Genomic DNA, 12,951 nt, shown 5'->3' on the forward strand with positions numbered 1-12,951 from the left:
TCGAGCCTCCCAAGCCTTCCAGGGCTCCTCCTCCCGAGCCTCCCAGGGCTCCGCCTCTCAAGTCTCTCGAGCCTCCCAGGGCCCCGCCTCTCGAGCCTCCGGAGCCTCCCAGGGCTCCGCCTCTCAGGTCTCTCAAGCCTTCCAGGGCTCCGCCCCCCGAGCCTCCTACGGCTCCACCTCCAGAGCATCCCGAGCCTCCTATGGCTCCGCCTCCCAAGCCTCCTACGGCTCCGCCTCTTGTGCCTCCCTCTGCTCAGCCTCCTGAGCCTCCCTCTGCTCTGCCTCCTGAGCCTCCCACGGTTCCGCCCCCCGAGCCTCCAGAGATTTCCATAGTTCCGCCTCCCTCGGCTCCTCCTCCTGAGACTTCCTCGACTCAGCCTCCTGAGCCTCCCGAGCCTTCCTCGGCTCTGCCTCCTGAGCCTCCCTCAGCTCCGCCCCCTGAGCCTCCCACGGCTCTGTCAACCACGGCTCCACCCCCGGAGCCTCCCTCGGCCCTGCCTACAGAGCCTTCTATGGTTCCGCCAACCACGACTGCGCCTCCGAAGCCTCCCTCGGCTCAGCCTCCTGAGCCTCCCGAGCCTTCCTCGGCTCCGCCTTCCTCGGCTCTGCCTCCTGAGCCTCCTTCAGCTCCACCTCCTGAGCCTCCCGAGCCTCTCCCGGCTCCGCCTCCTGAACCTCCCTCGGTTCTGCCTCCTGAGCCTCCTACGGCTCCACCTCCAGAGCCTCCTTCAGTTCCACCTCCTGAGCCTCCCTCGGCTCCACCTCCAGTGGCTCCCTCAGCTCCGCCTTCTGAGCCTTCTAAGCCATTGCCTCCCGAGCCTCCCTCGGCTCCGCCTCCGCCTCCAGTGGCCACTCCTCCTCCCAGGCCCCCTGAACCGGCCCTTGCCCTACAGCCACCTCCTAGGCCACCTCAACCAGCCTCTGTCCTGTGGCCACCTCCCAGGCCCCCTGAACCAGCCCTTGCCTTGTGGTCAGCTCCCGGGCCACCCAAACCTGTCCCCATAGCGTGGCCGCCTCCTAGACCACCTAAACCAGTCCCTACCCGGTGGATGCCCCCCAGGCCACCTGACCCTGGCCCCGTCTCACACCCCCGTGGACTGCCTGTCTGCCCTCTCAGCCTCCCTGGTCTGCCTGTCTGCCCCTTTTGCCTCCGTGGACTGCCTAATCGTCCCTTGTGCCTCCGTGGACTGCCTGATTGCCCCTTGTGCCTCCTTGGACTGTCTCTGTGTCCCTTGTGCCCCCTTTGGTCTGTCTGTTCTCCCCCAGTTCTAGCCCCTCTCTCCTTGAACATTTGGTTGTTTTTGTTATTCTTGTGTTTTTCAGGACCGTCTGGAATCCGGTCCTTTTGAGGGGGGTTCTGTTACGATCCCTTGATGTCTGCCCCATGTTTTCTGTTTCACATGTCACTTATCACGTTCCATGTCACGTTTTCCTTGTTGTCCGCCCCGTGTTTCACTATCCGTGTAAGAAAATACATTTCCCATGTTTCCCGGCCCTCATCACTGCCTGCACTGTGTTATTGTCCGCCCCTGTTTGTTATTTTGTCATCTTTGTGTCTGTCTATTTAAACCCTGTTGTTTCCCCTCTCCGTTGTCGATCGTTGACGTTTCATATTCTTTGACTATGTTCCTTGCTGTTCCTGTCTTCCAGTCTTCCACTCGTGTTCGTTCGAGGTAATCTTGCCCTTCGTGGATGTTTAACCAACTGTCTTCCTGTGTCATTTTGTATTTGAGTTTAGTTTTTCCCCTCGTGGACTTTTCCTTTGTTCCAGTGTTTTGTTTTACTTTGCTTGTTAATAAAGTACCGCGTTTAGATCCAAACGTCTGCCTTCTCCTGCTTCCCACAATCATAACACACATATTCTGCAATCACCACCTCCGTGTCACCTGTGGAGAGAAAGCTAGCGTGGCCTTTGACCCCAAGGGGTCAGGAAAGGCTCAACCATTAGTATTTCAAATGGAGAGATGAACAACAGAGGATGGTGACATTCTGAGCTCAGTCAGCCGAATCTCTGTATTATTTATTTTGCCAAATTTTCACCATTTTATAATTTTACCTCACACACAGGAAAGCTTCTGTCCGTTTAGAATGGCAGTTCAGAGTGTGGTAATGAGTCGTGCTTCGTAGGCTTGTGTCTGTTGTTCTGTGCGCATATTCCGACACAAGACGTAAGACATACTGCATTTTGTACCCCATTTATGCAATAAGTTTGATTTCACTTAATTTGAGGCCCAATGTTGTCAGATTCAGATGCATTTACCTGTAACAATTTAATGTCATTGTCTTTTACCAGTATTGATTGTATCATGGAAAAAGTCTCTTCAGCTTGATTCAGCTCTGGGCTTATCATAACTTCCCTTGCAGCCCACTTTGCTACCTCATCAGCATACTTCGAGTCTGTGTATATATCGATTGATTTAACTTAGCCAAATGGCATACTCTGATCAACGCAAACAACTCAGCAGCTTGTGCAGATTTTTATGGGTGAATAAGCTTCAATAATTCGGAAGTTCCATTACAGCTTACCCAAACCAGTATTTGGCTTGAAACAGGACCCATCAACGTACCAATGGTCCCAATGGTCCCCTCCTCCAGGACGGATGATGAAACATCCGGCCTGCATAAAGTATATGTTTTCAGGCGATTGAAGCAATCATGTGAATCGTTGTAAAATTCACCTTGAGTCAGCAATTTGTAATGATAATGTCGGGCGTGTACATCGGAGGTTGGTTTAATGGTCAGATTAGCAGTAGCCAATAAACTTCATACCCCGATTAATGTTGTGCTGTCATGTGGTAATGTTGTGCATGATTGTTCCTACCTGGTGAGAGGTGTGCACAACTAATGGATGTGAGAGAACAATACGTTCTGCATGTTGTACCATCAACGCCGCAGCAGTCACTGCTCACAAACATGCAGGGAGGCCTTTGGCCACTGCCTCTAAAATTTTGACAAGTACGCCACTGGTCTATATGTTCCTCAATGGGACTGAGCGAGGATCACTGCTGCTTTGCCTGCCGCCTCGTGCACGTACAGATGAAAGGGTTCATCATGATTTGGTAGTAATGTCCATTTCAGCAGTCCACTTGATAGGTTCCTCAGCCCTTGAGAGTGTTGCTTCTCTCAGGATTTTGTCATATAACGAGCAGTTTGGCACCCATGCTCGACAATAGTTCACTAAACCCAATAAGCTTTGCATTTGAGCCTTTGTTTTAGGGTGTTGGATGGTATTAATCATCTTCAGTCTGTCTGTGGAGAGACGTACTGTTCCTTTCTGTAGTTCATGACCCAGATTGATAGTTCAGTTTCACCCATTGCATCTTTTCTTTTGATGTCTTGAAGCCAGCATTAACTAATGCATTGCACACAATAGTTGAAACGGTTGTGCATGACTTGATGTCCAGGCCTGAAAGCAGAATATCGTCAGCATATTACAATAGACAGGTGGCAGCTTGGTGTCCTTCAAAGTAGCGTGCCCTACAGCAGAGAACACAGTAGGTGAGTCTCTAAATTCTGTTACTATTGGCCTCCACATGTGAATGCGAACAGCGACTGTGTAATTGGCATAACTGACACTGAATTAACACAAATTAATAATAGTAAAATGAGTGTGGTCTGCTGGAATTTAGTTAATAGTAGTGCACACAACCGGCACCACTGATGACAATGGTATTAATTTTTCCAACTCTTGTGTTAATCGCCATGTATATTGCTGTATTATTGGGCCAATGCCTTGTTCTTTCTTTGGAAAGTGGATACTGTTTGCAGTATACTGGTAAGTTAAAGCAGAGTTTGGCAACATATGGTCTTACATCAATAAGGCCTGCCTCATCTTTGTGGGTGGCCCATAGTGCTGGGTCGACGTTGAGCATTTCCTGTTTCGCAGCAGAAGTGTTGTCAGACGTTGAGCTGCAAACTTCTCTGTAATATCCTGTATACACAGACTGAAAATATACTGAGGGAAACAGCAATTGTAATGAGTTCGAATCAAAATCATGCATTTTAAACAAGTTTGTGTTATCTGGATAATTTTAGAGGCGCTGTTAATTAACTTCTAAATGCACCAGTTTCGATGATAAAGGTATGCGGTTTATATATGGTAATTCTCCGCATATAGCCAGCGTCTCTGACAATGTTATTGAAATGATTTTATAACCGTTTGGGCACTTGATACAAGGAAATGCAGCTGTTGTACCTTCGCTTGTATCATTCTTTGAATCTGAATCGAATACATCCGTGGCTGCAGCGAATGAGTTGCCTTTAAATTGTGTTCAATCGGTATACAGCTAGGGGTTAAAGCTTTGTTCACGACGATATCTTATTTAGGCAGCTTGTTTTGAAACAGAGACCGCTGTGTGCATTTGATTAGTCTCTTTTCGTTCAGGACATTTGTCCCTGAATGGTTTTATTTTCTTCCACACCTCATATGACTCTTTTATGTAGCCTATTTATAATCTCACCACCCAGCCAAATTGCTGATATATGGCTCAGTATTATAATCTTATTTATTGCAAAACATCCATTATTTTGGAGTTTCCATCGATAGAGGACGGCTTATTTCCTGTCCCATAATGTCACCCCTTTAATAATAATAATAATACAAACAATTTGCCGATCGACACGGTTCATGCAGAACAATAATTCAGATCAAATTCTCTCCGTCTTTTCCTTAGGACAGTTTCTGTCCTCATCCTATTCATACCAGAATAAGGATATCCTTAAAACTGCTGCGGTCCTGGGGTTTTTCCTATTTATAATAGAGCAAAAACCCTCCTTCCTATTTATAATAAGGCAACGTCATCCCTGAGAAGTGGACCCCGAGCAGAGTTATTAATAGAGTTAATATCGAGCCAAATTAAACTAAGTTGTATTCAATCTCTCATCAGACAGGAATACTTGATACTTAAATCAGTCTTACCTGTCTGGAGAAATCCCGACGAGCCCCCAAACTGTTAGATAATTTTGTCATCCAATGTATTTAATTTATTTTGTTGATCTGCAATCCCCGTCTCGATACGGCTCAGCTGAGGGAAGAAAGAAATGACACAGACACTCAATGGTATCAAATCTCTCTTCAACGTTTATTTGTTCAGCATTCTGTTATATGGTCCAGAAATCCACATTCCACTGGACCCTCAGGCAAAGCAATGTGCAGATTATTGGTGCGTCAATACTAAAAGTTTCAATAAACCTAAAATGGTCTGTAGTCCAAGACATGCGAAGGTTTCAGTGAAAGTTATGAAGCAAAGGATGGATATATATATATATATATATATATATATATATATATATATATATATATATATATATATATATATATATATATATATATATATTATTTATTTATTTATTTATTTATTTACTATATTTATAGATTCTACTATATAAATTTATATTTTACTTCACAACATAGTCTTTGAACTTTGCAGGCAATTTAACAGCCCTGCGACCTAACGGTCTAGAATCTAGAACAGCATGTGGAGCCACAGAAGTAGAACATGTAAGGCGTGGGGTTTAGCTGTCCGTAGATTGATCAGTATCACAGGGTTCCAAGATGGCGGCGCGGTAGCACGCAGCGGCCACTCCGGATCCACAATGGTGCTATTTTTGTTAAAAAAGCCCGACTTTTGCAACACATGGACATCGGAGCAACCGGTGTTCGTGGTCTACCATCGCCAGACACTACTGAAATATAAGACTCATGCAAAACCAAGCTGCATGATGACCTGCAGGAGGCGCTACGGCGTACTCGGCTTGCTGCGGAGACCAGGCCTCCAGCCCTCGGCGTCGCCTGATGCCGGTGGCCGGGGAGAGGACGTCGTAAGCGGTGTCGCGAAAGCGGAAGCGGAAAGAGGGCGGGGTCCATGCTAGGCTAAAACAAACCCTAGCCGGCCGGCTCTCCCGTCTATCCTGCTCTCAAATGTTTGCTCCTGGACAATAAACTGGACTATATCCGACTCCAGCAGGCTACGCAGCGTGAGTTTAGAGACTGCTGCGTCTTTGTTTTCACGGAGACGTGGCTCAGCGACAGAGTTCCGGATGCCGCCATTCAGCTAGACGGGCTCGCCTCATTTCGTGCCGACAGAAATACAGCTCTCTGCGGTAAGACTCGCGGTGGTGGCTTGTGTGTTTACATCAACACGGAATGGTGCAAGAACTCTATGCTAGTCTCTAGTTACTGTTCATCGCTGTTGGAGCTTGTAACTGTTAGATGCAGACCTTTTTATCTACCACGGAATTCACCACTGTTTGCATAACCGAGTTTACATTCCCCAGCGCTAACGCTAAGGAAGCTCTCTGTGAACTGTATGGGGCTATGAGCTGAACTGCAGAACGCTCACCCCGACGGACTGTTTATTGTCGCCGGAGATTTCAACCATGCAAATCTCAAGACAGTGCTCCCTAAATTCCATCAGTATGTGGACTTTGCAACGAGAGGGGCTGAACGCGCTTGATCTTGTTTACACAAACATCCCAGGCGTGTACCGGCGGAGCCCCGCCCCCACCTCGCTACTCAGACCACATCTCTGTTATGTTAATTCCAGCATACAGACTGCTCGTCAGACGCACAAAACCGCTTCAGAAGCAGGTGAAAACCTGGCCAGCAGGAGCCATCTCTGCTCTTCAGGACTGTTTTGAGTGTACTGACTGGCACATGTTCAGGGAGGCTGCAACATATGGCGATTCTACCAACTTGGAGGAATACACAGCATCAGTGACCAGCTACATCAGCAAGTGCATTGATGATGTCACTTTCTCCAAGACCATCACCACACGCTCCAACCAGAAGCCGTGGATGACTGCGGAGGTGCGCACGCTGCTGAGGTCCCGAGACTCCGCCTTCAGAGCAGGCGATAAGGCAGCCCTAAGAACAGCTAGGGCCAAACTGTCACGGGCAATCAGAGAGGCAAAGCGCGACACGCCCAGAGAATCCACAGTCACTTCCAGGACAGCGGTGACACGCGGCGCATGTGGCAGGGCATCCAGGCCATCACCAACTACAGGACAACATCAGTTGCCTGTGACAAAGATGCCTCCCTTCCAGATGCGCTGAACGACTTCTACGCTCGGTTTGAAGTGCAGAACGACGTGATGGCGAGGAAGTCCACCCTCCTCCCAACGACCAGGTGCTCTGTCTTACCACGGCAGATGTGAGGAAAACTCTACGTAGAGTCAACCCACGGAAGGCTGCTGGACCAGACAACATTCCTGGCAGAGTGCTCAGAGGATGTGCAGACCAGCTAGCAGATGTTCTTACCGACATCTTCAACATCTCTCTGAGCAGCGCCGTCGTTCCAACGTGCTTCAAGGCCACCACCATCATCCCCATGCCAAAGAAGTCTTCAGTGTCCTGCCTCAATGACTACCGTCCCGTCGCGACTTACACCCATCATCATGAAGTGCTTCGAGAGGCTCGCCATGAGGCAGATTAAGACCCAGCTGCCCCCTCACTAGACCCACTGCAGTTTGCGTGATCGCTCAAACCGCTCAACGGACGATGCCATCACCACAACCCTCCATCTGGCCCTCACCCACCTAGACAATAAGGACTCATACGTTCGAATGCTGTTCATAGATTTCAGCTCAGCATTCAACACATTCATTCCCCAGCACCTGATTGGAAAGCTGAACCTGCTGGGCCTGGACACCTCCCTCTGCAACTGGATCCTGGACTTCCTGACTGGGAGACCTCAGTCAGTCCGGATCGGGAACAGCATCTCCACCACCACCACACTGAGCACTGGGGCCCCCCAGGGCTGTGTGCTCAGTCCACTGCTGTTCACTCTGCTGACTCACGACTGTGCAGCAATGCACAGCTCGAATCACATCATCATGTTCGCTGATGACACGACCGTGGTGGGTCTCATCAGCAAGAACAACGAGTCAGCATACAGAGAGGAGGTGCAGCGGCTGATGAACTGGTGTGGAGCCAACAACCTGTCCCTGAATGTCGACAAAACAAAAGAGATGGTTGTTGACTTTAGGAGAGCACAAGGTGAACACACTCCGCTGAACATCGACGGCTCCTCTGTGGAGATCGTCAAAAGCACCAAATTCCTTGGTGTTCACTTGGCGGAGAACCTCACCTGGTCCCTCAACACCAGCTCTATCACCAAGAAAGCCCAGCAGCATCTCTACTTTCTTCGAAGGCTGAGGAAAGCACATCTCCCAACCCCCATCCTCACTACATTCTATAGAGGGACTATTGAGAGCATCCTGAGCAGCTGCATCACTGCCTGGTTTGGGACTTGCACCGCTTCGGACCGCAAAGCCCTGCAGAGGATAGTGAGGACAGCTGAGAAGATCATTGGGGTCTCTCTTCCCTCCATCAAAGACATTTACAAAAAACACTGTATCCACAAAGCAACCAGCATTGTGGACGACCCCACACACCCCTCACACAAACTCTTTACCCTCCTCCCGCCTGGCAAGAGGTACCGAAGCATTCGGGCCCTCACGGCCAGACTGTGTAACAGCTTCTTCCCCAAGCCATCAGACTCCTCAATACTCAGAGACTGGTTTGACACACACGTGTCCTGAGTTGCACTTAATTACTGTCACTTTATAACTGTCTGCTACCTCAATAACTGCTATGTGCATAGAACATTATCTCATAGTATGTTATGTTTACATTTTTAGAAAATGTCATCTTTTTGCACTACTGAGTACTGGTCGGCGCTGCACTGTCTATTGTCCTGTTCATTGTCAGTAATTTGTTGTACTGTCCTGTACTTTTTGCACATGTTTGCACGTGCACTTTATATAGGTATATATAGGTAGTTTATATAGGTATTTTATTTCGTTGTGTAGTCTCACATGGTCCTATGTTGGTCCTTTGTTGTTTTTATGTAGCACCATGGTCCTGGAGGAACGTTGTCTCGTTTTTCTGTGTACTGTACTAACTGTATATGGTTGAAACGACAATAAAAACCACTTGACTTGACTTGAGTATCAATGAAGACGATGGACTCCACTATTGACGGCTACCAACTTTTATTAAGCAGTGTTATAAAAGAAAATCTTAAATGGAGAGCAGAGACACCACACTTCACGTTCTCTCCCTACCTTAACTCCTCCTCTTCCTCTCTCTTCCCGCTCCCCATTACATCATCCTCCATGAGGACTCAATTCCCAAAATAAAAGTCCTTCTCCAAAAATATATCACAATACAATGACCATTAAACAAAAGAAGTTTCACAATGTCTTTCCGCCTCTGTGTAGTTCCTGGATGCGGTTGATTTCTCTCCACTTCTGACGGTCATAAAAGCTGCCTCGCGTGCCTGGGCTGCGATCATGCACAGGCAGCATTTTATGAATGGTCATGTTCTCAGTGCCAGAACATAGCCATAGCCATGCTGCCACATTCGGGTCTGCTCGCCCAATCTGAGGCCCTGAGGCTGACGCGCAGATGTCCGTTATGCTTTCCCGGGCCGCCGCGAGCGCAAGGCTGGACTGGAGATCTCCGTCCCCCCCTCACGGCTACTCGATCGGTTCCTCGGGTCATGGCGCCGCTCATCGCCACGCCCTCTCCCCCCCGGTCCCATTCTTCCCGGAAGTGCATGACGAGCCGACCTCCGCTTGTCCGCTCTCACTACCCTGGATGACGGGGCGGCCCAAAGGTACACGGAGGTCCCCCAGGTGGACAGAGCAGTTGCGATCCACTTGTGTCCCGAGAATGCCGCCACCTGGCGGGACTGCCCGGTACTCCTCTCCAGGTCATCACTGACCTCAAAGCTCTACAGTACCACGGGACAGGCCGCCTCCGCCCTGCATGCCATGGCTTTCCTGCAAATTCGCCAAGGCACTCATGATTTGCCCCTGGGTAGTTCCGATCCCGACGTGCTGCAGGAACTGCGCTCTGCTCCGACAAAATTGGCCCGGTTGCTAGGGTGGGTAGAGCCACATGGGATGACCTCCTCGTGGTCCCTATTAGGGGTTCTCGCTCTCAATGGGGCGCGTTGCCATTTGTGTGTGGATCACAGAGAGTAGCATGAGCCTCCAATGCTGTGAGTCTCCACAGTGTCATGCACAGCAAGCTACGTGATAAAATGTGCAGATTTACAGTCTCAGAAGTGGAGGAAACTGAGACTTGTCATCATCTTAAACATTTAATGACAACAAGTTTCCATTTGTAAAAATTAGTTTATGGATTTAAATGTAGATTTTTTATTTCTTACAGAAACCTGGTTAAATCAGGAAGAGCATAGACAATTTCATGGAGTGTGTCCACTACAATATAATTATATAAGGCCAAATGGTCATGGGGGAGAAACTGCATTGGTTTTTAAAGATAATTTTATTTGCACTAAGCAAAATGTTTGTGTTTTTCTTCCTTTGAAGTTCTTCAGTTTAAAATAAAGATTCTATAATTGTTTGTATGATATATCATCCTCCAAGTTACAATACAACTGGATAAATTATCAGAACAACTCTATGGTTTGTTTTTAATATACAGTATGATAAGATCATTATTGTTGGGGATTTACATTTTCATGTAGACAAGGCTGATGATCCCATGGTTAACACATTTTTAAACATTATACAGTCTTTTAATTTGCAGCAGTATATATCTGATCCAACACATAACAGAGGTCATATGTTAGCTTTGGTCTTTACTCTTGAATTAGTTCAAAGTAATCTTTTTGCATCAGATCATGAAAGCATTCGTTCTCGTACTATAACTCCAGAGATTGTAGATACATTTTCAGTTCAGTTCATTATATTTTGTGAAGCAGAAGCACTTTGTGCAATATTGCTAAAAGGTGCTATATAAATTATTATTTTTATTATAATGCAATAGGTATCATGAACGAACAATGAACAATATTTGTAACTATTATTTATTAATCTTGGTAAGGTTAATGGAGAATGTTCTTTGTTAGTATAGTGCATGAACAAATCTTAATATAGCCAACTTTTAATTATAAAAATTATATTAGTAAATGTTAAAATTAACATTAAACAAGATTAACAAATCCTGAAAATGTATTGCTCATTGTCACTCAACCCAGCCCATCTGGCACCAACAATCATCCATGCAATTATCTAATCAGTCAATAGCAGTGCATAAATTCATGCAAATACAGGTCAGGAACTTCACATCAACTATTAGAATGGAGGAAAAAATTTGATCTCAATGATTTGGACCATGGCATGATTGTTGGTACCAGATGGGCTGGTTTGAGTATTTCTGTAACTGCTGATCTTCTGCGATTTTCACGCACAAAAGTCTCTAGAATTTACTCCAAAATGGTGCAAAAAACAAGAAAATCCAGTGAGTGTTCTGTGGACGGAAATGCCTTGTTGATGAGAGAGGTCAACAGAGAATGGCCAGACTGGTTCGAACTGACAAAGTCTAACTCAGAAAACTGCTCTGTACAATTGTGGTAAGAAGAATAGCATCTCAGAATGCTAACCTCATTGACCTCATCAATAAAGCTAACCTCAAGTGGTTAGAACAATGTGACAAAAATACACGCAAGTCCTACCCAAATGTTAAAATGTCACGATATTTACCATCTCTTTTTGGATTAGTTTATATCCAGCTGGTTACGTTTATGCATTCGTTAGCCAGATACGTTGCGTATTTAAAGCTAGTGACGTGAGAAAGCAAATTAATATCTCCATGCAGCCGAGAGAAACGTGTAAAAAAATGGAAACGCATCTGATTTCAATTTAAAAAAACTATCTTTGCTGTAATACGATGACTTCAGATCGAATACATTCTTACACTAAAAAAGCTAGACATACTGCAACAAATATAGTTTAACAGAAAGCAGGTGTCTCAAGATGCCTTTACATTTATTTTTTTTAATAAGACACATCATCTAAAAAACAGTGCTCCTGAATGAGATGCTGAATAAACAAAAATAAAGGAAAACGGAGCCCATTTTCTAGTGTGTGTTTACTTAGAAATTCAAATGGATGGTTGCAAAAGTGTTAGGTGTGAACAGCCCCTTACAGTTGGTAGAGGACTTTGGCCGTTGGAAATATGTGTCTCGAGATTCTCATGTTCGGTTCCAGTCTGTTGTGTTCCATCTGTTTGAACAGCCCCTGGCCTGGGCTCATTGTTTGAGCCACTTCACCACTGAGTTCAGCCGAATACCATTCCTATCTGTGAATATTACTACTCTACATACAAGTGTACTGAATAAAATATCCGTTATTATGAAGCTTGAGTCTGTAAGTGTAACACCATTTGAACTTTCTATTGAAGCGTTTCCACCCTCATTTTACTTTTGACATTACATTTGAGAATATGGAAAGATTAAAACGTTATTTATTTATTTTATGCACATTAATTAAAAATGGAATCCTCTTTTTTAACAGAGAGGATACAAATGTTCTATGCAATATTTATAAAACAGTAATATAATGGTGCTGAATGGTTTATGTATTTATTGCGCCCTCTCGTGGACCAAGGAAACAACATCAATTTAAAAATCAGCTGACATTAAAATTCAAATATTAGTTCATATATAGAAATATTTATATATATATTTCATTTAAATAAGTATATTTTCATGGTTCAGTCAGTACTGTTTATTTTTGTAATACATTTCTGCTTTGATCTTACTTTGAGTGTTATTTCTTCATTCAGTATCAATTTTAAAAACTATAGGTTGATTAATCGATTATTGGCTGGTACTGCCCAACTTAGTTATCGGTATTGCTAAAATCTACTATCGGTCGACCTCTATTAGAGATAATTACAAAGTTCTATTACAGGAGTCCACGGTTTGCTTATAATGGGAAGGTCACATTTGAAGACAGAAAAAATACAATTTTAAAATATCAACTGGAATAACAGCATGAAGTCCAATTGAATTACTTGAATTGGTAAATAACCTAAAAGGATGCATCATACAGAGCCTACTGAAAAACAACAACAAAAAACGAATTCAAGAACAATTTAAATTGCATAAAAATGTGTTTACAGTATCATATGTG

This window comes from Xyrauchen texanus, chromosome 5 (genome assembly GCF_025860055.1).
Source record: "Xyrauchen texanus isolate HMW12.3.18 chromosome 5, RBS_HiC_50CHRs, whole genome shotgun sequence".
NCBI classification, from domain to species: Eukaryota; Metazoa; Chordata; class Actinopteri; order Cypriniformes; family Catostomidae; genus Xyrauchen; species Xyrauchen texanus.